The following is a 24,771-nucleotide window of genomic DNA, read 5'->3' on the forward strand; positions in this document are numbered from 1 at the left end:
ATACACTTAATACATTAATGTACACCTGTATTATTAGAATATCTATGTTTGTAGGTAAGTAGCTACTCTAATCTTTAGCCTTCCACTGGTAATAACATAAATTTAAAGGACATAGTAGGAAAGCCCATCTGTCTACAGAAAAAAAAAAATTGTGGTGGTGCAAAGTGCTGTTGACTGTACATCAAGAGATACAAAACTTCATGAGAAAGCAGTAGTATAATACATGAAAACTAGAGTAGTATAGGATTGGGAAGAACCAGATTCAAATCCACTTTGCATTGGGTGGGTAATCTTGGTCTATGTGTTACTGGAATATAGAAAATGAATTTACATGGATTGATTCTGGCATTGTGCTAAATGGCTCTGGCTCACTGTATTGTGCCAAATCAATGAATTCTTCTTGGAGTTCAGTATTAATGCACATCTTTTCTTTACAGAATACCTGAAGAAGATAAGTTAGGGGATAGTTATATACAATTATACCAAGTTGAGTTTGCATTTCTAAAAGCTACATTGTATTTGTAACACTTGTTTTAGTTTTTTTTTTTTTAATTTAATGAGATTTAGCATGTTGTAAACGGTTCTGGAAAATCTCTGTTCTGAAAAGTGGCTTACAATTTTTTACATGAACAAATGCATCCATTAATAAAACAATAACTCTGGATAGGAGCATCTGATTCCAAATCAGTGTCCAGTTCCTCTAGGCAGTCTTAAAATTTCTTCTTCTTCTTCTTCTTCTTTTTTTTTTTTTTGGCAGCTTGATCCCAAGTGTTTTTGAAAAACAAAGTCCATTTATTATAAGATTTGCTGCCAAGAAAGTACACATAGGATTACCGTTTAGGCCAGCAATTCCCAATTTGGCAACCTCCAGTTATGTTGAAATAACAATTCTCAGAATTCCCACGTAATGGTCATACTGTCTGGGGATTCTAGAAATTGCACTTCCTAAACTTTTGAAGACCATCATGTTAGGGAATGATTTGTCTATATTTACTAAATCTATTTATTCTGTCTGGGCTTAAAACTAAACTGGGGTAAGTCAGGTTAGTACTTAGAAGGGAGAACCATGGTATCCCAGAGTGGTAGGCTAAGTGGAGAATTTGGAAAAAGAACAACTGGAAGAAGTTTAATGGCTTCCATATTGCTGATAAGAAGAGATTGTCAGGAGTCAGGTTCAACTTTAAAAAGACTTTACCTTTTCATTTAAGTATTTGAAGACTCATATGGCTGCAAAAGATCTGTGAAAAAGTGCCAACTGGTAAATTAGCGTACATGTCTGGATGTGCAACATCACATAATTTTGTAAAAACACAACAGATTATTTCAACATGCCTAGCAACAACAAAGATAACTTGTCTGTTTATTAGATCTCTCTCTCTCTCTCTCTCTCTCTCTCTCTCTCTCTCTCTCTCTCTCTCTCTCTCTCTCTCTCATTTTTTCTTTCCTTCAAAGCCTTTTCCATTAATACTACTCTGAAGAGGGTGAAATGACCTCTCTTGCTTCCCCATAGTTCATGAGATTTCTGATTCATTTCTCACCAATTGGGTGAAATCAGCTCAATCAGGCATAAACTGTCATTCGTTCCAATTAACATCTGGCCTTTCCTCCCTAGAAAACATCAAAAGTCTCTCATTTTTAATCCATTTCATTAATTTTTGGCTCCTGACAATAGATTAAAATGGAAATTTGTACTACTGTGACATGATCCTATTGTGGCTCCATTACTTCCATTTGTCTGGTTTTGCTCTGCAAATTATCACTTTTCACTGTTCTTGTGACTGCGAGCCAGAAGGATTATATTTAAAAGCCTTATAGGGCAGGCCAAAAAGACATCCTGGAATAAGACAGTGGCAAACCAGAGTCTTAAGGCTGCAAAAAACAAGCAAACAACTAGATAAAGGTATCCAAGTCACTAGGAATTGAGCTGGATTGAAGCAAAGAAGAAAAGGAAAAAGGAAAACATTTCATTGATGTTCTGCAGCCAAAACAAGAAACATTCATCCAGCACAACGCAAATGTTGATTTGTTGGCTTGGTAATCCTCATGCCAAGCCTGTGTGATTTGCCACTTAAAAATAAGTGATATATAAATATGACATAATAATAAATGAATGATATAAATAATAAATATATATGATATGATTGACATGATAGCTGTCTTCCAATATTTGAGGGCAGTCACAGAGATCAGGAGGGTCAACCTATCCTCCAAAGCACCTGAAGGCAGAACAAAAAGTGATGGATGGAAGCTAATCAAGGAGAGAACCAACCTAGAACTAAGGATAAATTTCCTAACAGTGAAAACAATTAACCAGTGAAATGGCCTGCCTTCAGAAGTTGTAGGGACTGCAACAATGGAGGTTAAGAAGAGACTGGACAACCATTTGTCTGAAACGGTGTAGGGTCTCCTCTTGAGCAGGAGATTGGATTAGAAGACCTTCAAAGTCACTTCAAATTCTGTTATTCTGTAATTTTGTTATTCTGTTAAACAACTAGAGATGAACAACTGGAGATGTTTACATGTATGAATATGTATGAAGTAACTTGAGGCATCTGTGAATCAGGCCTCAAAACTGTGGTAGGATGGATGGCTCTATTTATTTCAAATATTTCTGTTTTATTTTTCTCTCTAAAAAGTACTCTCATTCTGAACAGTAGGATGTGTAGACATTGTGCCAAAATGTGCATCCATTCATAACAGCCGTGCTGGATTTCCTAAGTGTGATCAGGAGCAGAGAAAGTCAGCATTTCCCAGAAATTGCTGGTAGTGTTACAAGCGCCTTCACTTTGACCAGAGACCACACAGCATAGCGCCCCAATGTATAGTGCTACTGCTATGTCTCTGCCCAGGGCTTTGTTTCTCATAGAACGCCCAGAACGGAGTTCCGGCACCTTTTTTGGATGGAACCTTGTAGGGTAGGCAAGGCGGGTTGTATGACATGTGTGAGTTCTGGCACCTTTTTTTTTTTTTTAGAAAAAAAGCACTGTCTCTGCCTATAGCAGTTCTTTTATAATGCAGCTCCATTGCCTGTTTTCAGAGCAGCAAAATATATGTGTGCCTTTGTGCAAAGGAATAGCTCCAGCCACCCATCACCTGCTTCAATGAAATCTTAATAGCTCCTGAGCACATATCCAAGGGCTTAAGAGCTTCCTGTTTACAGCTGTGTATCCTCTTGACAGAGCATGCTGTGCTTCCCACATCCCCAGAGCCATACATAGATGCCTTGACTTCCTGTGCCGAATACTGTTTGCTTTCCTGTCACTGCAGCACATTTGTCCTGAGAACAGCCGTCAGAATTTTCTCACAGCATTGTTAACAATTGGTCATCACCTTTTCTTTTCTTTTAGAAACACGTACCTTGCACATGGAAGTATTCTGGCTTATTATTTTACCAGGGAGACCCTTAGGCAGGAGGGAAAGAACTTCCTCTCTAACTTCTCTATGAGTATATACATTTGAATATACAGGTAAAAGATGCAGACTATTAACACATATTGTGACTTAGCCATCTGAAAGTCCTTCCCTGTTCCCTGCATTCTCAACACTGAATTTGCAACTGGACATGAGTTTTCAGGACTCTTCTATACTTCTAAAATTTCTTTGAAGGAAACACTATTTTTAACCATTCACTAGCATACCAGCTCAGTAAAATTCCTCTTTCTGCCATAGTTAATTTTCATCATGTAGCAATGAAGCAGGAATGGTGGAGATGGAAGATTGCCAGACCTATAGCACTGAATAATTTGAAATATGGCATGTGACAAAGAATAATACTTTAGCCTTTCTACCAAGCTGGAATGAATTTTCATTCATCAATGATAAATTGTCTCAGAATATACTGATTTCTTTTTAGGGCAGCAGCAATAACAATGAACATTCAATCTTGTCTATATACCCTGCATAATAACTGGGATTGGTTACCCAACTATTTAGTCTTATCTAAAAACAGCTTTCATTTTCATACCTGAATGGTACATCAGAAAATATCAGCTGAGGAGTAAAAATAACAAACCCCCCCCCCCAAAAAAAAAACTCAGAAAAAGACAGTGACAAGTCAATTTTTACTATAGCTGCCAAGAAAACATTTTGTTATAGCTGCCAACAAAACTACATTCACATATCTGTGAAGTCATCAAGGGCTAAACTTGACTTGAAGGAGACATTACCTATTTTAAATGGAATGAAAAGCATGATAAACAAAATGGAGGCCACAGTATTGGAAGAAGAGGAATTTTGTGATTTATAATAATCAGGGCTTTTTTTCTCATAGAATGCCCAGAACAGAGTTCCGGCACCTTTTTTGGATGGAACCTTGTAGGGTAGGCAAGGCGGGTTGTATGACGTGTGTGAGTTCCGGCACCTTTTTTTTTTTTTTTTTTTTTGAAAAAAAGCACTGATAATAATATAATTATTTTATTGAAGAATCAATGTCAAATGCTTGGTTACTGGTTGTCAGGGAACAGCAAACAGTACAATTGAAGAATTGAAGCTATACATACTGATTTATTTTATCTCTTGTCTGACTTGTTAATCAAAACCAATATTATCAAATAAGAATGCACAATCGCAATGACAACTCAAAAAGTCTTTCCCTAACTTTTAAAGAATCTAAACAACAAAATGTTTTGATTTACCCCAGCTGTTAAACATATAATTTTAAAAACCATATGCCAATTTATGATATTAAAAGCAAACTTGTGATTTGTGATTGTCAATGAAAACTTGCATTTAGCATTAGAATCAAGTGGCATAAAGTTCTTTTTTAATGTGAAACAATTCCAAAGGAAATGAGACTCAGAAGAAATGTGTCTGAAATGCATTACTGGGATCTGTTTTACTAGTTTCTCCCATTATCTGGCAACCAATTTTCAGCAATAAAAAGAAAAGAAAAAGAAAAGAAAAAAGAAACCTTTTATGCAATTTTTCCAGAGTACTCGACACAATTAAATCTTATTTTGTTATAAATCAAAATACTTCCAGCCCATAATGCCCTCAGAAAAGAAATATCAAGCTTAATGCTAGAAAATCAAACCTAATTTTTCATTCAATGTGGCTGGATTTACTACCAGTGAACTTTGTATTAGTTTACTTTTATTAAGAATTGGTGGTGTCATTTTGAGAAGATGGGGAAATTTTATGTAACAATGTATTATTAACACTCTGCGTGACTCACAGGAAAATATCTAACTGAAAACAATATGAAAGAAATGTTCTTTGATTCCTGTGAACCTGCTGGGAAAGTAAATCCTTTCTTTTAATCTAAGAGGTATGACGTTTTATTAGCAGCTGGGTCCTAAACTGTTGATATGTGAAGGTAAAGGAGACATTTTGACAATCAGCTTTAGAATTTTGTTGCTTGATAACAGGCTAAATCCATTAATTTGGTAGAAGTGGGAGCTGTAAAACCAAGAATTCTGACCTCAGCTGACACTTATAATTATATAATGAATTGGCGCAGCCAAAGAATATCACTAGTATCAAGTTCCCAACATTCAAAATTATCATGCTACAATTATGCCACAACTGGAAAACAGGAGGTTATTGTGAAGAGCAGATAATCACAACAGAAATCCTTAGAGGGAACAAAAGTGCAAAGCATAGCTTTGCCATACATAGGCATTGCATACAGAAGGTACCAAATCCTGAGAAAGTATTTGCTGTTTGGAAGATTAGAATAATATTACTATCATTTAGTAAATCTATGTTAGAGAATTCCAAAGTATGTAGAGCAAACATCTTTGGAAAAGCAGCCAGGTCAGGTTAAGGTCTTCCAACTAACATGGAACTTGGTTATTTTCCCTAAAGATGGAGATTGAACTGAATATCTGCTGGGTTTCATATGTTCACAAATGGGAATCCAACCTTTATATTTTTCTTTAGTCCCAGATAGTGTTAAACTCAATCTGAAACAGGCATACAAGCTTTTTCAATACATCCTATTCTATGGTTTCAGGGTCAGATTGTTTTTTCTCTCTCTCCTTCATCACGCAGGCTAATGAAGTGTTCTGGAGATCTCAAAAACCTGCACACTTTTGGGTGATAATTGGCTAGCCATATATTTTTCTTACGTTCAAGAAAGTATTTTTCTTTTTTTAAAGGTAAAGTAACATATATACAGTATGGTCAAATGAACCATATAAAATGAGCACAAGGACCTCTGTTTATGCCTGCAGACAAGACATTCATATATAGGGCATGTAAACTGTTCAGTGTTCTCTCATTCCCTTTCTCTGTTTGTTGGATGATGCAACTGAAAACAACTGCAAGCTCTTCATCTTGCAATTGCTGTAAGCAGTCTTAGTCTTATTTATTTCTGAATAGTAATACTTGTTATTTCAGGCCTCTTTCTCAGGATGGGCCAATCTGGATCTGGACCTCTTGGTGGGTTCATTTTATGTCCACTGCTATGAAAGTGAAATATTATGAGGTGAGCCAGTTATCAAGCATGGCACTTTTTCTTCCTTTCCAGCCAGCTTTCTCAGCCTTAATACACTCAATTGCTTCCCACCATCCCATTGTGTCCCATGACTATTGTTGTGTGTCCTGGGGTTGCTGCAAGCTGCCCGGGACCAGACTGAGAGGTGGTCCATTGCCTGAATCTCCCCTCAATGCAAGGGATGTGGCTGCAGAAACTGCCTCCGACCACACTCTTACACGTGTGTTGTCATGGGTACTGTCAGGTTGGCCAGACAGGAGTCCAGGTACTGAGTTCCAAAGTTTCTGGCTCAAGAAGCATGAGTTATCCACTTTTAAGGGTTGCCTGTTATGGGGTAGCAGGGTAGTTATCCCAGTCTCATTGAGGCCTAGAATCTTGGTCTCTCTGCATGAGGGACATCCTGGCATTGTCAGGATGAAAGCGCTTGCGCGCAGCCATCTTTGGTGGCCTGGGTTAGATAGGGATATCGAGGCTCAGGTGCACGGGTGTCAGTTGTGCCAACAGTCATGGCCAGAAATGCCTCAGGCCCTGGTTCATAGGTGGGAGGAAACTCAGGCACCATGGTCCAGGGTGCATATAGATTATGCTGGGCTCTTTTAGGGGCAATTCTTCTTGGTTGTTGTTGATAGCCATTCCAAGTGGCTAGAGGTTGTTCCTGTTTCCTTCACTACTACTGCCAGAACATTCCAAGAGTTGAGAGGCATTTTTGCAGCACATGGGCTCCCAGATGTTCTGGTTTCAGATAATGGTCCTCAATTCACTTCTTCTGAGTTCCAGGCTTTCCTTCAGGCCAACCTGATCTGACACGCGACTTCAGCTCCTTTCTACCCTTCCACCAACGGAATGGCTGAGCGTATGCTGCGCATCACCAAGGATGCCCTCAAGAAGCTGACTTATGGTAACTGGCATCACAGGTTAGCAGACTTTCTTCTTGCACATCGCACTACACCTTGTACTTCTACTGGGAAGAGCCTGGCTGAACTACGTTGGGGCCACAGGCTCATAACTAAACTAGACAGACTGCACCCTGATCGGGTGGCGTCTCAGGCTTTGCAGCCTAGGGCACCAAGGAGCTTGCAAGTGGGTGCTCCGGTCTGGACTCGGAACTACGGGCCTGGTCATCTTTGGATTCCAGCTGTGATCTGCAAGGTGTCCAGACCTTTGTCCTATGAGGTGTCTTTGGGCGACGGCCGCATTCTCCGGCGGCACATAGATCAGCTGCGTACGAGACTGGACTCTTCCTCTGCTGCTCTGGGCTCTAATCTGAGGGGAGGAAGTTTATATTGTGCATTTTGGGGATCACTATCAGCAGTCACTGGCCACTGAGGAGCTGGAGAAGGCCCATCTCAAGTTTCCGCAAGTATTCCCAACAGGAATTCATTGGGACGGGGAACATTCCCCAAACCATCACTTACTCCAGCCAGGGAGTCACACAGGGGGTACCCACACTACTCACACTCATCATACAGCACTCCAGACAGGGAGACTGACTGGTGGTATCCAAACAAATCAAGAAATACAAAAGAACTGGCATCAACTCAAGGGAACTGGCCCAATTCTGCAACTGCTCCCAGAAGGAAGAGGAGTAGACAGAGAGGCAAATCCTGATTCTGGCACCTCTGTCACTGACTGGGGGGCCACAAGGCATTGGGGCACAGCAACTACACTGGACAATCCATCTGCTGGGATAGGGGATGAGGGGCTGTGTTTCCAAGGGAGGTCCATTGTCGACCTGGAGAATACCACAAGTCCAAGGGACGCTGGTTGGGACTTAGAGGGTCCTGCCAGCCAACAGATGGGCAGGTCAACCAGGTATGGGAATGAGCACAGTCCTGGCCTGCCGAGCCTGGTGGGTGAGCAAGCAGGTCAGGCAACAGAACCAGGGTCACCTGGGTACCAGAGGCAGCAAGAAGTGGGCACACCTAATCCAGTAGGGGAGCAGGGAAGCCAAGGGTGTTCCCTGGGTCCGAGGAGGTTGCAATGGGTTAAATACCCACCCAAACACCTTAGGAAGTTTGTAACGTTGCTGTCAAATCCCAGGGAAGCAAGGCAGAAATGCCATAAATGAATGGTGAAGTCATTTGGTTTTGTTTTGGAGGTCGGATACAATTATTCCCAAAATGATAGCATGGTATCGCACAAAGATGTGGTGGTAGAGTACCATCTATGTTCCAGAGTCCATGCATTTGATTAACGAAATCTTATACCACATCCCTTCATAGAGCTCGCACATGTGTGTGGAGAAAGTTTCATCTGGGGGGAAGGGGTGTTGTGTCCTGAGCCTGCAAAAGCAGGCTCAGGACATTGCTATGGTCCCGGGGTTGCTGCAAGCTGCCTGAAACCAGACTGAGAGGCGCCAGCCTCGTGCGCATGTGTGAGGCGCGAAAGCACACCATTAACTGTAGCCTTTTTGCCCAGGGATCCGGACATTAAAGCAGAGACCTGCGAGTCTCACTGTTGTTGTTGGAGTGAGCAGAAGGAGAAATAAAGAGCTGTTAATTCAACCATGTGTGATCTTCATTTGCCATCAAATGAAGGACTTAACAACTATCATCAATATCAAAGGAATAAAGGAGTATAAAGACCATGAATCCTTTAAGCAGGACAGCATGTCCAACATAAACAAAATCAAGGGATGAACATATATTGCCTACAAAGTGCTTCAAAAATTAAAATAAGGATTTTTAAAATTTCAAAATAGAAGAGGAAAGGAAAAACAAGAATGACAATTGAGTCAGAACTCAGCTAGCTGATTGCATCAGCCACTTCGGTTGTGTAATTGTGAAGAAGACAAAAATAAAGTCAGCACTGTGATTCCTCACCCACATCCTTGGGTCCAGCACCAGAGATTGGTATCACTGGTTACCACCCAAACAGTATTTGCCCACCCATGAAAGCCCCTAGCTATGTTGCCTTCATCTTTTCTAAATGCTACTTGTTTGCTTATTTCTTATGAAGAAGTGAACAGTGAAAGCGGTCAACATTAACAGTGGCCTTACTCTATCTCCATGAATAACTCCATAAACTGACCCCAGATAGCAAGCAGATGGTCACAGCCAAGAATCAACAATATGAAAGAAAGACATAAAATGGGCCTACCAGAGGCATCCTTTCCCCTTTCAGGTCAGAAAACTTGAAGCACTATTGTTTGATCCAACCAATATACCAAACACTGAACATGCAGCCACTGTGGTTAAGATGTTGACTAGAGGATCCAAGTGCAATTTCCCTCAAGATATTCTGCAGGTCAATAACTTTAGCCCAGCCTATCCAACAAGGAAGTTGTTCTATGGAAAAAAATGAGATCCCTTTTGAGCTATTGTGTCCAATTCTGGGCATCACAGTTTTTTTAAAAAACAGAGAGTTCATGATTGTGACAGTTATAAATGTAATAAATAAACCAGTTGCAAATTAGAACAAGTTCAGAGGAGGAATAGCACAAATGGTGAAGGGACTGGAAAGTAGATCCTATGAGGAATTGTTAAAAGATCTTGATGTAGGTTGCTATACAGAGAAGCGAGTGGACTTGTTTTATATTGCCTACAAGTGTAGAGCCATAACCAGTAAGTTAAAACCACAAAGAAACATGTTTAGGCTAGACATAACAGGAACTTCCTGACTCTAGTACTGATCATCCAGTGGGAAAAGCAGCCACAAGAGTTCTCCTTTGCTTGTGGTTTTCCAACAGATTCCTTCATTGAGCAGAGCAATGGGCTTTAAGATCTAAATTGCTTTTTGACTCTATGTTTTTGTCTTATATTTTTAGTCATTTTTTTCTTCTCTCATGTTACCAAATGCAATTTGAATGCAACTGTTGGAAGAGAAGATAAATCTGAATGATTGTATGAATTCTGGGTCCCATCAGAGAAGCAGAGTTTAAAGTAAAATTAAATGATTAATCAACAGACATAATCTTGGCTTCAGACTTAAAACATCTTCAAAGGTGCTCTTACTGTTACAGATAGATTGCTCTTAAACTACATGCAAAATCCTTTCTTACAGAAGACAGTATAATACATTTCAAAGTTCTTGCTCTCTAAAATGCATTATTGATTCTGGAAGCTTTAAAAATGACCCACTTCTTATGTTTATGTTTATTCTTGGCTCTTCTGTATTGCAAAAGCATAATCTGTCATTGGCTTCTCCCAGAATAGGCATAAACTTTGTAGAGGCTTGCATTACACATACCAAAGTGCATAGTTGTTATGCCCCCATGCTGAAAATTATATACACATAATTCACCGGCATGTGCTCAAAGGCAAGGGTCTATATTTGCTAGTATTTGTCATTTCTATGTATTTATTTTGCTAAATATACATGGTTTTCCACCCTTCTGAATGCCTAACTCTGTCAAGCAAATTATATTGAATATTTTAAGGATGTCCTGAATTTAGTAAAAGTAGGAAGACACAGAACTTCCTCCGCTATGGAGGAGAAAGACAGACAACTGTAAAGTCAAGAGAATAACAATTACTTGGAACAGTACCTCTCTGACTCCAATGTAATTACCTCCTGCTGAGTGTCACATTACAGGTAGTCCTCGATTTATGACCACAACTGAGCCCAAAATTTATGTTGCTAAGTGAGACATTTGTTAAGTGAGTTCTGACCCATTTTCTTGACACAGTTGTTAAGGAAATCACTGCAGTTGCTAAGTTAGTAATAATAATAATAATAATAATAATAATAATAATAATAATGATAATAATAATAATGGTAAAGTTGGAAGTGACCTTGGAGGTCATCTAGTCCAACCCCCTGCTCAGGCAGGAAACCCTATGCCATTTCGGACAAATGGCTGTCCAGTCTCTTCTTGAAAACTTCCAGTGTTGGAACATTCACCACTTCTGGAGGCAGGTTGTTCCACTGGTTAATTGTTCTAACTGTCAGGAAGTTTCTCCTTAGTTCTAGGTTGCTTCTCTCCTTGATTAGTTTCCATCCATTGCTTCTTGTCCTGCCTTCAGATTCACTTAACAAAACGGTTAAGTGAATCTGGCTCCCTGTTGACTTTGCTTGTCAGAAGGTCGCAAAAGGTGATCACATGACCCTGAGACACTGTAACCATCATAAATTTGAGTCAATTGCCAAGCCTCTGAACTTTGACCATGTGACTATGGGGATGGTGCAAGGGTCATAAGTGTGAAAAATGGGCATAAGTCACTTTTTTCAGTGCTGTTGTAACTTTGAATGGTCATTAAATGAAGTTGTGAGTTAAAGACTAACTGTATAGGTAGGATTATGGCCTTAGGCTCTAGGTACAGAATAACAACACTATTTGCTTTTCTTTGTTTTATTGGATTTTTAGACTTTTTAGAATATTTTAAAGTTCCTTTAGAATATTTTAAAGTAAGCATCGAAGAGTTGCTTTGAGTTTCAACAGGATACAAACGGAACAAATGAATGAAGAAAGTGCCTCTACTTTTCTATAGTACCAAAAATAAATCATTGCAATTAATGATTTCACCAACAAATTAAATTGAGGCTTGAACAATAAAATATATGTTCAAAGGTTCTGTTGACAAATTTTGTTTAGCTAAATTTTAAAGTTTGGTACATATTTATACTTCCAAGAGTACATAGTACTACAGTCCAACAGTATTGTATTATATCAATTATATCAAAAACTCTTCATAGATTATTTCCCAGTTTTGGGAATACAACTAACTAAGGCATTTACATATTTAAAACTGAATTTCCATTCAAGAATCTGGTTCACTCTAATAATATCTAATAATACCTAATCAAAAAGGAATCACTGATGGACATGACCAAAGCCTATGAACAAATGTTTCTTAAAATGTATTACATTTCCACAGGTAGTAAGAAGAAAAAACAATAATTCTATTATTGCTTATATCAGTGGTGGCGAACCTATGGCACGGGTGCCAAAGGCGGCACTAAGAGCCCTCTCTGTGGGCACATGTGCCGTTGCCCCAGCCTCACCTCCCCCCATGACCCCCTCCTCTCCAGCAGCCTCCCTGGAGGAGAGTCGCTCCTGAGTGTGGCCCACACAGAGCAGCGCAGCCAAGGACATGGCAGCCAGGCAGCATAGACAAGACTCTGCCTTCACACCCCAGCGTGCACAGTTGATGCTGTAGGGTACGGGCAGAGGGCGTGACTGCCATAGCGCTGCTGGGCTGCCTGGGCGATCTGCGGCGGGCCCTGGAGGCGATGAGTGGCCCTGCAGGCAGGCAGGGAGGGGGATGGGGTAGGGGTGGAGCAGGGGCGGGGCCAGTTTTTGGGCACTCGGTTTCTAAAAGGTTCACCATCACTAGCTTATATGATACCTAAATATGCAAACAAAAATCAAAATGTCATGAATCAAGATTTCTTTCCTTTTTAAAATGCATATTTTCCTTCATATATTAGCATGCATGTTCTATATGCCAGCGAGTGATCATATAAAATGATATAAAAAAAGAAAAGCAGGATAAAATATTTTAAATAAAGAGGAGAAGGAAAGATATAAGTAAATATTTACTCCATATTCAGTATCATCATGAACTCCCATATTAAATGACCTTCCTTGGAACATCACTGCAGAATTGTCTTTCTGGCCAATAGAATTAAAAGGAACACTGAACAAAAACCCCAACTGTGTGGAAGATAAATACTTTCTGTATGTAAAGTATGCAAAGTATAACAGTTTGGGTTTTTTAAAATTTAGTTTGTTGTAGGGTGAGATCAGAGAATATTTAAAAAGCTTCTGGTCACAGTTTGACAGTAAAGTTTCCTCAGAATTTATACTAGGATTCAGAAGTGAGAAAAGGATCTGAAAAAGATTTCCTCCTGATAAATTTGGGATTTTTATGTTCTAGTTCATTTTTCTGGAGTGATTGTGGACTGTGCAGAGTGTAATCAAGCAGGAAACCCCAAAGGAGAGTATAGCCATTTTTTGTATTTCTCCAGAAATAAAGCCCCACCAGGTGGAAATATCATTAGCCTTATGGTTACAAAGAATCTGTTGTCTATTTGCACCAATACCTTTTTCAGATGTATTTTATTCCCAGCCAAGCACAGGTTGCCATAGCCATATCAGTTCAGTATGACGGAAGTTAGCCCCCCAGAAGGAAATATTAAAAAGGAAAATATATTTTTCCTCAAGGATTTTTTAAAAAGTATTTTTTGAAAAGCAGAAACCAAACCTGGCCCCAAATTTCTTTGCCTCAAGAGCTAGCCTCATAGAAATGCAGATATAAGACCATTAGGAAGTTGGAGCCAGGGAACTCAAGACAAAGAAACTCTTAAGAGTCATTAGCTCAGCCCCAGAGAAGCAGAATATGACTTTTGGGATATAATAGGACTAACCCATTACCATCAAGTATACCATAGAGGCACACCTAAACTCAGGTCAGAATACATGACACAGGAAATAGCCTCAAAGTTCAGGACACAGGAATGGGAAACTATTCCAAACAAAAGGCTAGAGGGGGTATAAAAACCTCAAGCACATGTGCTCAGCCCTTCTCTCCTCTGCTCTTTCCTGAAGAACCATCTTTCTGCAAAAAACTGTAACCTTCTTCCCAAAGCAGTCGCCATGTTTGCTTATTTATCCCCGGCTTGGATGAACCAGGATGAAGACTTTATTTCTAACAAGTAGAAGGAAAGCACTCACTAGAATGATGTTTATACATTAGAAAAATAATTATATATCACCATGCCCTTACTGAAAAATGAACAGCAATGCTAGATATGAACAGTTTCCCTTATGGGTGAGACAGTCTAATTTGCTAGAAAGCTAATCTCCCTTTATTATATTTGTTGCGTCCTTGGCGGGAAAACAGACACGAGAAGCAGCTGGAGTTCTCAGTTTCTTTTATTCAGCGTTCAGCTTACAGGAAGATGGCTTCAGCCTCGCCCAAACGCCTCGCAGCCTCTTATATAGGCAACTCCCGGGTAAATGGGTTACTTTTCCCGCGCCAGCACCCGCGCATGCGCACGGCGCTGGCGACAGCCTGTCTGGTCCCGGGCAGCTTTGCACCTGCCCGGGACTGCCTGCAAACGCCCGAGCCGTTTGCAAGGCTCGGGACATAACACCCCTTTCCCCCGGGCTAAAACTACTACCAACATACAACATTTATTTTATATGACATTTTGCTCCCCAGTGCTCCCACTGTTTACTGGCCTTTGCCTTGCCAGCAATGTTATGTAGTCTTCTAGGTACTTAGGAGATTTCTTTGCTCTCTGTGACCTTCTTAGCTGTGGGTTACTGGCATAAGTCCCCTGACTGGAGGGAGGCGTGAGCCTGTTCTCTCTATTGTGCCCTGGTGTCTTCCAAGGACTGTGCCCCGATGCCTGGCCTGCTTGCTTGCCCACCGGGCTCGTCAGGCCAGGGCTTCTGTTACTTTGTGACCTGGTTGACCTACCTAGCTGTAGACCCTCAGGCCCCTTGAAGTGATAGCCGCTGCTGGGCGTCTCTGTAGAACCTCCTAGGTCAGTCCAAGACCTGTCAGGAGGCTGTCCATTCCCTGAACCCCATTCTGTGCTCGGGCTCGTGTGGGTTTCTGTACTTTCCCAAAACTCAGGTGTTCCCTGATTTGTGCTAGGGGTGTTGTAGTCGGGACTTGGTTCCTCGACTAGCTCTGTGTATGTTTGACCCCCTGTAGGATTTGGGGTAAGGTCAGGCCAACTTTGGGGATTGTGTGCCAGCTCTCTTGCGGGGAATGATTTGTTGGGATGCCCCCGGGGATCCTCCGTGACTGGAGTGCTGTGTGACGTGTGTGGAACGTGAGTATGCCCCCGGGGTGACTCCCTGGCTGGAGTAGGCGTGGATGCCTGTTGTGTGGGTAAGCTCCATGACTTCCTTTTCGGAGCAATTGCGGAATCTGGGGACGGGCCATTTGTGGCTCCCTCAGTGGAGATGGGCAGTAACTCTTGCCCTTCCCTTTGCTCCAAAGGGTCCCCCTCCCCCCCTGGAAAAGACCCAGGAGTCTCAGCAGAAAAGTCCCGCCTAGAGCGGAGTTGGTCGATGTGCCGACTCAGGACACGACCGTTGTCCAGGGCAACCTCGTAGGAGAGAGGACCTGTGATCCTGGACACAGAAGCGGGGACCCATGTATGACCAGGCCCGTAATTGCGAGCCCAAACCGGGGCACCCACAAGTAGTTGTCTAGGTGCCCTAGGATGTGAGGTAGATGAAGGCAGTCTGTCCGGATGCAACCGGTCAAGTCTAGTAGTAAGTTGGCGCCCCCAACGAAGTTCAGCTGGACTTCTCCCTGTAGAAGTGGACGGTGTGGTGCGATAAGAAAGGAGAAAGTCAGCCAACCTGTGATGCCAGTCCCCGTAGGTGAGTCTCTTCAAGGCGTCCTTTGCGATGCGCACCATGCGTTCAGCCATACCGTTGGTGGACGGGTGAAAAGGCGCAGACGTGGCATGACGAATCAGGTTTGCCTGTAAGAAAGCTTGGAATTCGGAGGAGGTGAATTGAGGGCCGTTGTCGGACACAATGACATCTGGCAGCCCGTGTGCAGCAAAAATCCCCCTCAGTACCTGAATAGTCTTTGCAGTGGTGGTGGATGAGACAGGCACAACCTCAAGCCATTTTGAATGGCTGTCAACAAGGACCAAGAAGAACTGGCCCTGAAAGGGCCCAGCGTAGTCAATGTGCACCCTAGACCATGGGGACTGTGTTTCCTCCCATCTATGCACAGGAGCTTGGGGCATCTCTGGGCGAGATCGTTGGCAGAGGTGGCATGCGTGCACCTTAGCCTCAATATCTTTATCTAAAGCAGGCCACCACAAGTGGCTTCGTGCAAGAGCCTTCATACGGACAATGCCAGGATGACCCTCGTGGAGGGATTCTAAGACCCTAGTCCTCATTGAGGTGGGAATGACAACTCTGTTTCCCCAAAGCAGACAACCCTGAGAAAGGGACAGTTCGTTCCTTTTGGACCAGAAACTCTGAAACTCAGGACTAGGGCAGTGCTCAGGCCACCCGGACAGGACCCAGGAGCGGACACGTGAAAGTGTGTGATCTGTACCTGTTTCAGCGGTAACATCCCTGGCACTAAGAGGGAGCTCGGGCAAGGCTTGGATTGATAGAATGTTGACAGCTGGCGCAGGGTCAGCTTCTACTACTGGCGGAGGCTTATGGTCAGTGAAGACCGTGAAATGCCTGCCATATAGAAAATCGTGGAATTTTTTAATTCCAGCAACAACAGCCAGAGCCTCCCTGTCTATCTGAGCGTAGTTGCGCTCGGCAGAAGACAGTGTTCTGAAAATCTGTTAATACAATATCAGAAGGCCTTAACTTGGCCTTAGACCCACTACTGGAACAAATCTTCCTAAATGTATGCAATGAAATGATGGACAGGGCAGACCCTGTGTCTAGTTCCATAGATAATGGAACCCCTTGTAGCTTCACGTTGAGTGACAGCTTTTTCTTCATGGGCTTGTGTGTGCCTGTTCTACAGATGCTTCTTCGCGAAGCGCAAAACCCTACCCTATTCTGGCTGGGGAATCTGGTACCTTTCAGGCGTTCTTCTTGGGGTTGTGCCTTTCGTCGGCTCAGACACACAGCTGCAATATGCCCTTGTTTGCCGCATGCCCGGCAGGTAGCGGAGCGGAACTTGCAGTCGGTTCTCCTGTGGCGACCTCCACAGCCGATGCACTTGAGCAGAGCCGAAGAGCTTCCCTTCTGGTTCTCTTCCTTCGCGGGGTGTAGACGGTCGACTTCCTCGTCCGGATCCTCCTCGGAGTTTCGTCGGACGTCTTCCTGGTGCACGGACGCACCCTCTGCACTGTTTCTGATCGGCCGCATGTTTTTGATGGCGCCGCCTGCTGCTTCTTCTGCGGTGACTTCCCTTAAGGCGTCTTGGAAGGATAATTCTTCCTTGGCAAAAAGTCTCTGTTGTAGCTCTCGATGCCTTAGCCCGCACACGAATCGGTCCCTCAGTCGTTCCTCGAGGTCCTTGAACTCGCAGGGCTTGGCGGCCTTCCGTAGCGCGGCGATGTATTCCTTGGCTGTTTCACCGGACCGTTGATCCCTCTGCTCGAAGGTGTGGCGCCATGAGATAACGGACACCTTGGGGTGGAAGTGCTCTTTCAGCAGCTTCTTCAGGTCTGCGTAGCTTACAGACTCTACTGGAACAGGTGCTACAAGATTTTCTGCGATTTCGAAGGCGTCTTGGCCGCAAACGCAAAGCAGGGTGGCGGCCTTCAAGCTATCTTCCCTCACTTGGTTTGCCTTGAAGTAGTTCTCCATTCTGGATACGTAGGACTCCCACCGCTCTGGATGTGAGACGTCGAATTCCGAAAGCCTTCCGATTTTCGCCATCTTCGGATCTTCAGGAGACGGGTCTATCAGCCAGCCTACCCCCGAATGCGCACCGGATTGGCGGGTAGCTGCCGAGTCGACGCCGTTCCTCTTCCGCCGCTCAGGACTCCTTGGGTAAGCTTACACTTCTTCCTTTCCAGGTAGTGCAAGGCATCCCACCTTCGTCGCCAGTGTTGAGTCCGTGGCGGGAAAACAGACATGAGAAGCAGCTGGAGTTCTCAGTTTCTTTTATTCAGCGTTCAGCTTACAGGAAGATGGCTTCAGCCTCGCCCAAACGCCTCGCAGCCTCTTATATAGGCAACTCCCGGGTAAATGGGTTACTTTTCCCGCGCCAGCACCCGCGCATGCGCACGGCGCTGGCGACAGCCTGTCTGGTCCCGGGCAGCTTTGCACCTGCCCGGGACTGCCTGCAAACGCCCGAGCCGTTTGCAAGGCTCGGGACATAACAATATTTGTTTTCTACAAATTGAACAAGAGACTTTGCAGGAAAATCTGTGACTTAAGCAGCTATAACAGGTACATTGGCAATTTGAATGAAGAGCTGCAACCGTAGAGTAAAAACTCTTCAGAAACTTCAACAATGGATGCATGGTTAGCAGTGGTTGGAGCCAAGACAGGCGTTCATAGGCATGCATAATTCCCCTGTCACACTCCCTTTTTCACATATAACTTCTCCTATAGAGATGACAATGTTTGTGTGGGAGAGAGAGGAAAGAAGGGGGAGGACACAGAGAGGTTGTGGTCGCTCCCTATTATAATTTCTCTATTAGCAACGGAGGAACATTAATCCTGCTGGTCAAACCCCCGGGCCAGAGTCTTTAAGCATACCTCTCTGACCCAATTTCCTAGCAGAGATGTGTAAGCAAAGCATAGATCAAAGAGTTTCTGCTTGCTTTGCCACCCCTAGGTGGTAATTCAATTGCCGATTGGTGTTTTTTCTTTAATTGTAAATTGTACTCTCTTGCTCTTGTTCTCTCTCCTTCCTAAAATAGGGAGGGGAGGACTTATTTGATCTTTTTCAGAGAATAAGCATTCCTTTACAACTCCATCTTCAATCTGCCAGTAAGAAAAACAGAACAATCCTTTCAATGTAGGATTTTTTCAAATAGGACAAATTAAAAAAACAACAAAAACAATAACAAACCCAAAACCCTGTCAGTGCCAGAATAGTCAAATGCTTTTATCCCGGCATTTTACAGAATAACATAGTTGGAAGCGACCTTGGAGGTTTTCTAGTCCAACCCCCTCGTCATAGCCCCAGACTTTCTCATTAACAAAAGAAGCACCTTGATGCGTCAAAAGAATGTCTTCCAGATAAGATAATATAGTCTTGCATGACCTTCAAGGTGAGTAAGTTGAAAGTTTCCTGCCATGTCACAAGACTCCTTGGCTTTTGCTGCAGCAGAGTAGCAGAATACATTTCTAGAAGTGCATGGAACAAATGCATGTGTCTGTGGGACAAAGCTGCACAGAAATGGGAATATATTGATGCATAGTCTTTTTAAAGTAACATTTGTTGCTTACATTTATTTTTTATATTATTCAAGTCAGAAAGGAAACAAAAAACCTGAATCAGTTCTGAGTGTGAAGTTTTCTTTCTGAATTGACTCCTTGATGCAGCTTTTTAAAAAGTTGCTATGTCCTTCTAAGGACCCTTAACATTGTTTTTACAGAGTTGTGCCATGTAACTGAACAGTAAGCATTCAAAGAATTGAATGAATTGAAGAATTCAAATGCTAATTTGTTTTTTTTTAAAGCAAGAAAATAAACAAGTGCTTGGAATACTATCCCTGTTCTTTGGCTATTTCTCTTCCTTGCACTAAATCTATTTTGGTGAGGTTATTGAAAAAAACAGGAATAGAAATGCTTACTTGAATAAGCAAGAAGGAAGAAGAAATATTTTAAGTATTTTTATTGTTTCTATTCCTGTTTTTATATTTATTATAATTGTATATTGATTAACTGCAGATAGGAAGTGTTCACAATTAACAGAATAATAGAACAACAGAATTGGAAAAGAACTTGGAAGTTTTCTAGTCCAAATCCCTGATCAAGCAGGAGACCCTATACCATACAAAATGGCTGTCCAATCCTTTTTAAATTATTCTGCAATTATTCTAAAGGGATTTCTACCTATGGTTTTCACTGCATGTCCACCAGTCACATCACTGACAAATCCTGAATCATCTTCAATTCATTATCACTGCTCTTGAAAATAGTAATACCTTCCCCCCCACCTTTGTCCTCACCTCATTTTAAAGAAAACAAATATAAAGTAAGCACTCCTCATTCAGATTTGTGTGTCTGGAGAAAGTTGAGTTGGAAGTAAGAGAGAGAGAGAGAGAGAGAGAGAGAGAGAGAGGGAGAGAGAGAGAGAGAGAGAGAGAGAGAGAGAGGGAGAGAGAGAGAGAGAGAGAGAGAGGAATGGAGTTCAGTAACTATCAAAATACTGTCAATTTGGGTGGCTGGTTGACAACTGTAGTGTAGTTAAGCACTTCAGGTTGTTGGGGAAGTAAAATAATTATTTTCTTCAGATCAAATGCTCAGGTAGGAAATAGGTGAGGCAAAGGTTCACCCAGAAGTAGTCACTGCTTGTATTGTGTAAGATGACTACAAAGAAATATGATTCTTCCAACCACTTCCCCCATTCTGTCAGAACATATCCCTCTATAGCCCCCACCATCCTGCCAGAACTGATAAAGCTCCTTGGATGAGAAGCAAAACATCTTCTTCTTCCCCCTCAAGGAAGAAACAGTCCAGTTGCCTTTTGAAAAAGTACCTTTGGGACAACTATGAATGACTGAGAATCTCCACAGACATGTGTAAGCAAAGAAAACCAAAATTGTCAGTTACTTTTACAGGGATTGTGAAACTGAATAGCAGATATAAGATGGAGTTCACTGATTAGATTGCCTGGATTCCTTCAGTTAGGTTAGGACATGGAACAGAGCCAGTTTTGCACCCAAGATCCTGGAGATACAGTAAAACAAGAGCAAACTTAACTAAAAATCTCACTATTCACAAGCCTCAAGATTGCAAAATAAATAAATGGTCCATTTTTGCAGCCAATTCTCATCCTAATGCAATAAGGTGACTCAGTTTTAAAACAACCCAACATTATGGGAGCAGCTTCAAAATGAGGTGTAGGAGTCTCGCAAAGAGTATTATTTATTTTATGTATTTGATTTTTATTCTGCCTTTATAATTACTTATAAATACTCCTTTCTCCTCCTATTTTCCCCACAACAACAACCCTGTGAGGTGGTTTGGGATGAGAGAGAGAGTGACTGGCCTAAGGTCACCTAGTTGGCTTTCATGCCTAAGGAGAGACTCGAATTCAAGGTCTCCTGGTTCCTAAGCCAGTACTTAACCACTACACCAAACTGGCTTAAGGAGTCAAACCAAATCTCTATCCAACAAGTGTGTACTAATAAAAAGTGTTCTTCACATTTGCTGGAGAGCAACAACAGCAGTTGCAGCTTAATTGATGCCAGAGACATGAGAGGAGAAGGGTTAAAAAAAGTCAAAATGGCAGCTTCAAAACCCTGCTCCTTTCTCCAGGCACAGTATGCATGCAAAAAATTTGCAAGTCACCCTGAGTCACCTATGTGTGAATTGGACACCTATATAAATGTGTTTAATAGATAAAAATGTTAAAAGGGGGTAGCACTTCAATCATATACTTGTGATCATCATCTTGATGTTTTTGATTCTTCTCTGTGGATGTCCCAGAAAGCTGCCCTTGAGAAAGTCCATGTTTGGCTGGGAGCAGCAAAGGGTGAAGGGGTGTGGTATATAGAAAGCTGGGGGAATGGCAAGGAAGACAGGCAACAGAGGAGAAGGAACCGCTCTTCTCCATAGTCTTCCAATAGCAGGAAAAGCATTATTTTCCTGCCCATCTCTTTATTCAAGTTCCAGCCTGCTTCTGAGGCAGTTGGGCCTTAAGATGGAGGCCTCCTCTTGGGGGCATGTCCTCACAAAAGAGTAAGCAGGCCATTTTGGCGCTAAGTCATATAGGGGATTGGAGGTAGGGATGGATGAGTCCTTCTCTGTTCCATAACAACTTTTGGATGGAAAAAATACTGACTTTACTGCTTGAGAATATAGGTTTACTGATTGATGAGGGAAGCCAATTCATTAGTAACTCTCATTGTTATTTATCCCAATATTTGATTATATTTATAAATTAATGATCCAAGAATGTTGCTTTTCACTATTAAAAGGGAATGAGAAACATTTTTCTGGTATGTTGCCATTTATACAGTTTGAATTTCCTGATGGATATTTACTTTATTGTTTCTTAATGGCAATAAAACAATAGTATCACACAATTTACAGGCAATGAATTTTCTTCTCCTCTTTTTCCTCCTCCTTCTTCCACAGGGACATACCGACATACATGCTGAAAATATGAGATCACTCATTGAAACCATGACTGTTGGCATCACAAATTGAATTTTTTTTTTCCAATTCAAAGTTGTCTCAGTCAGAACTTATCCTCTTTTTTTAATATGGCAAAATTCAGAAATTGAATTTCAGGCACAAAATAATGTATTTTATTGAGGTTTTATTTTCATCTCCTGTGGTTGCCTTTATGTCTTGGACCCATGAAGTAAACCCCGGGATTTTGTGGAACAACTATAATCTGCCTCACTGAAATGCTTTTGCCTCACAGAAGGCAAGCCTACAAACTTTGCAAAGCCCAAACTGTTTTGTGTGAGGAGACATATTTGTCCTTCCTAGATAGATCTGAAGTTTCTGGGTGTCAAATCAAAAGAATGCATTCTCAGAGGAAGAATTAGAATGTATTTTTTTTTTTACTTAATTGGATTTGTTAAAGCTGCCCAACTCCTAAAATATTCTGGATGGCTTGGATGAAGCCACCACCTATAGCCAGCCAAGTTCCTCCTTCCCCTCTTGGGTCATGGTCCAGCCATTTTGTTCATTCTGTGCAGACTTTTTATCTCCTTTTCTCTCCAGTTTTTAGGTTGGGCGGGCACATTGTCTCCCAGCAACTGAGGAAATGAATGTCTCCCCTCCCAGAGCTCTAGTTGCTCACATCTATAGTTGTCTCACATCTCAACACAACAGCCCTGGTTAGTAGTCAGATCAGTTCATTTGGGCCTTGTGACAGTGCACCTGTCCTTCAAGGCCAGAATTGATTTTTTTTTCCTTCCTTTACTCTGCAATAGCTGGCTCTCACCAGCAGAAAAGAAGTCTGAATCCCTAACACCCATACGCCAAAGCAGGGCTGGATTTTCAGTTGAGGAAGATGTCAATTATGAGATACCACACATCATGTTGTATGCCTAGCAGAAGAGCAGAAACCTATTTCATACATACCTGGTTAGAGTGGACTGTGAGGGCAGCAAGATCAGAGTATCATGATTTCCAGTCAGTTCTGGGATTGGAAGGGAATATGGTACAGCAGCTGTATGAATACAGTCCCATGTTCTGAAGGGATGACAAAATAGTTCTGTTCACATTTTGGCCAGCAAACCTGGCTGATTAATTGATTTATTTTTTAACTCCAATTCCATTTAAACCATTGGGAAGTCATTAAATTTGAAGTACATTAGATATCTTGATGGCTCCTTTGATATTATATCCAGATGAATCCTTGATAACTTTGCAGATAAAGGAGCAAGCTCAAAGAATTATTTCAACAAATGCTTCTAAGAAGCTAAGGGCTGTTTTGTTTTGTTTTGTTTTTTTTTAAGAAAAAATACAATGTTCAAAGTACTGACCACTAGCTTGATATCAGTGCTGCATTTCTTCAGGTTGAAGAGCTGCATCTATTGGATTCAAATCAATAATTAACCTTCTTTTGACACCTCCATAAAAGGAACAAAGTCCCACTAATTGTTTTAAAATCCCCAAAGATTTACATTATTGAAAATTAAATAATCTTATTTACCATGGGAATCCTGCACAGTCACTACTAGATTAACTCACATTTCATTGGAAAAAACTTCATCAGAAGGAGTGGCTCTGCTTCTGATTTTCTGAGTTGTTACTCAATCTCTGTACCTACCTTTCCCTCCTTAGCGGCCTTGTTATGCCAGCAGTAGGACAATCATCCTTTCTCAAACCTGAGGGAACAAGCAACATATGGCAAAATTAATGTTTTTCTTATAAAAATTGGTGTTTAATGTGGGATTTGAATGGAATGATTTCTTTACAGTGGGATAAAATACCTGAAAAAAAGTATTAAAATTACGTAAGGCAAATTACCAAATGCTTTTTTAGCTTTGATGGACCATTTAAGGATAGAGGTTGTGTAACAACAACAAAAAGTAAATTTAAAGAATATATGTATATTTCAGAAAGAATTTCAAAAATAGATATGATTTGGATTTCAAAGAACCAAGTTACTAAGAAAGTAGAAATCTTACCAAAGACTTTTTCTGATCATAATGTAGTGAGTTTGTTTATAGAAGATTTTCTGCTATTTTTGAGGGGGTAAAAATAAATGCAGGGGGGAAGCTGGTTATGAGAATTCGCCTATTTATTCTTAAGAGTATTTCATGACCTGCTAGACACTGATATTCTTCACAGACTGTTGAGTCTCAGATTGTTTTACTCTTCTTGTAACAAATTTCCATTAAATTGATTCTCACTGCCTGTCACCAGCAGCTGGAAAGACTTTTTTCCCCCAAGAAAATTCTTTGCTACCTGATCATCAAATCATGTAAACCTTAATCAATTTCATCCTTTCTCTCAAATTATTAACACATTTCTCCTGTTTTCTTTCCTGCCTGAAAGAAATTGGATTGAATTGCTTGACCGCAGCACAAGAGCTATCTGACAATAGTTGCTGTGGAGATCAGGGCCAGCTGGAAAGAACTTTCTGAACTGTAAATTCTGAACCTTTTGGCTTAAGGTTTCTGCTCCTCTTTCATCAACTAGTATTCTTGTGCCACTTCTTTAAGGAATAATAGGGAAATTTGTCTCTACAACTCCATCATACAATATAGAAATGCTTTTGAGAGAGCAATTACAAGGGAACCTATCTTCTCTCAAGAAGAGAAGAATAATCAAGGATTGAGGTAAGGATTTT

The 24,771-nt window shown here is 41.5% G+C and overlaps 2 long non-coding RNA genes across 3 annotated transcripts in view; one reads left to right on the forward strand and one right to left on the reverse strand.

Annotated features, from left to right (window-relative positions):
* Window positions 1–24,771, forward strand: part of LOC120308067 — a 150,867-nt gene that overhangs the window by 44,414 nt on the left and 81,682 nt on the right. The gene's annotated exons all lie outside the window — the stretch shown is intronic.
* Window positions 23,058–24,561, reverse strand: LOC120308070. Its single transcript, XR_005556735.1, has 4 exons — window positions 24,107–24,561; window positions 23,746–23,803; window positions 23,459–23,506; window positions 23,058–23,165 (listed from the first exon to the last, which is right to left on the reverse strand). It is a non-coding gene; the product is annotated as an uncharacterized LOC120308070 (long non-coding RNA).

This window comes from Crotalus tigris, unplaced genomic scaffold, assembly GCF_016545835.1.
Source record: "Crotalus tigris isolate CLP2741 ecotype Arizona unplaced genomic scaffold, ASM1654583v1 scf7180000017861.769447, whole genome shotgun sequence".
NCBI classification, from domain to species: Eukaryota; Metazoa; Chordata; class Lepidosauria; order Squamata; family Viperidae; genus Crotalus; species Crotalus tigris.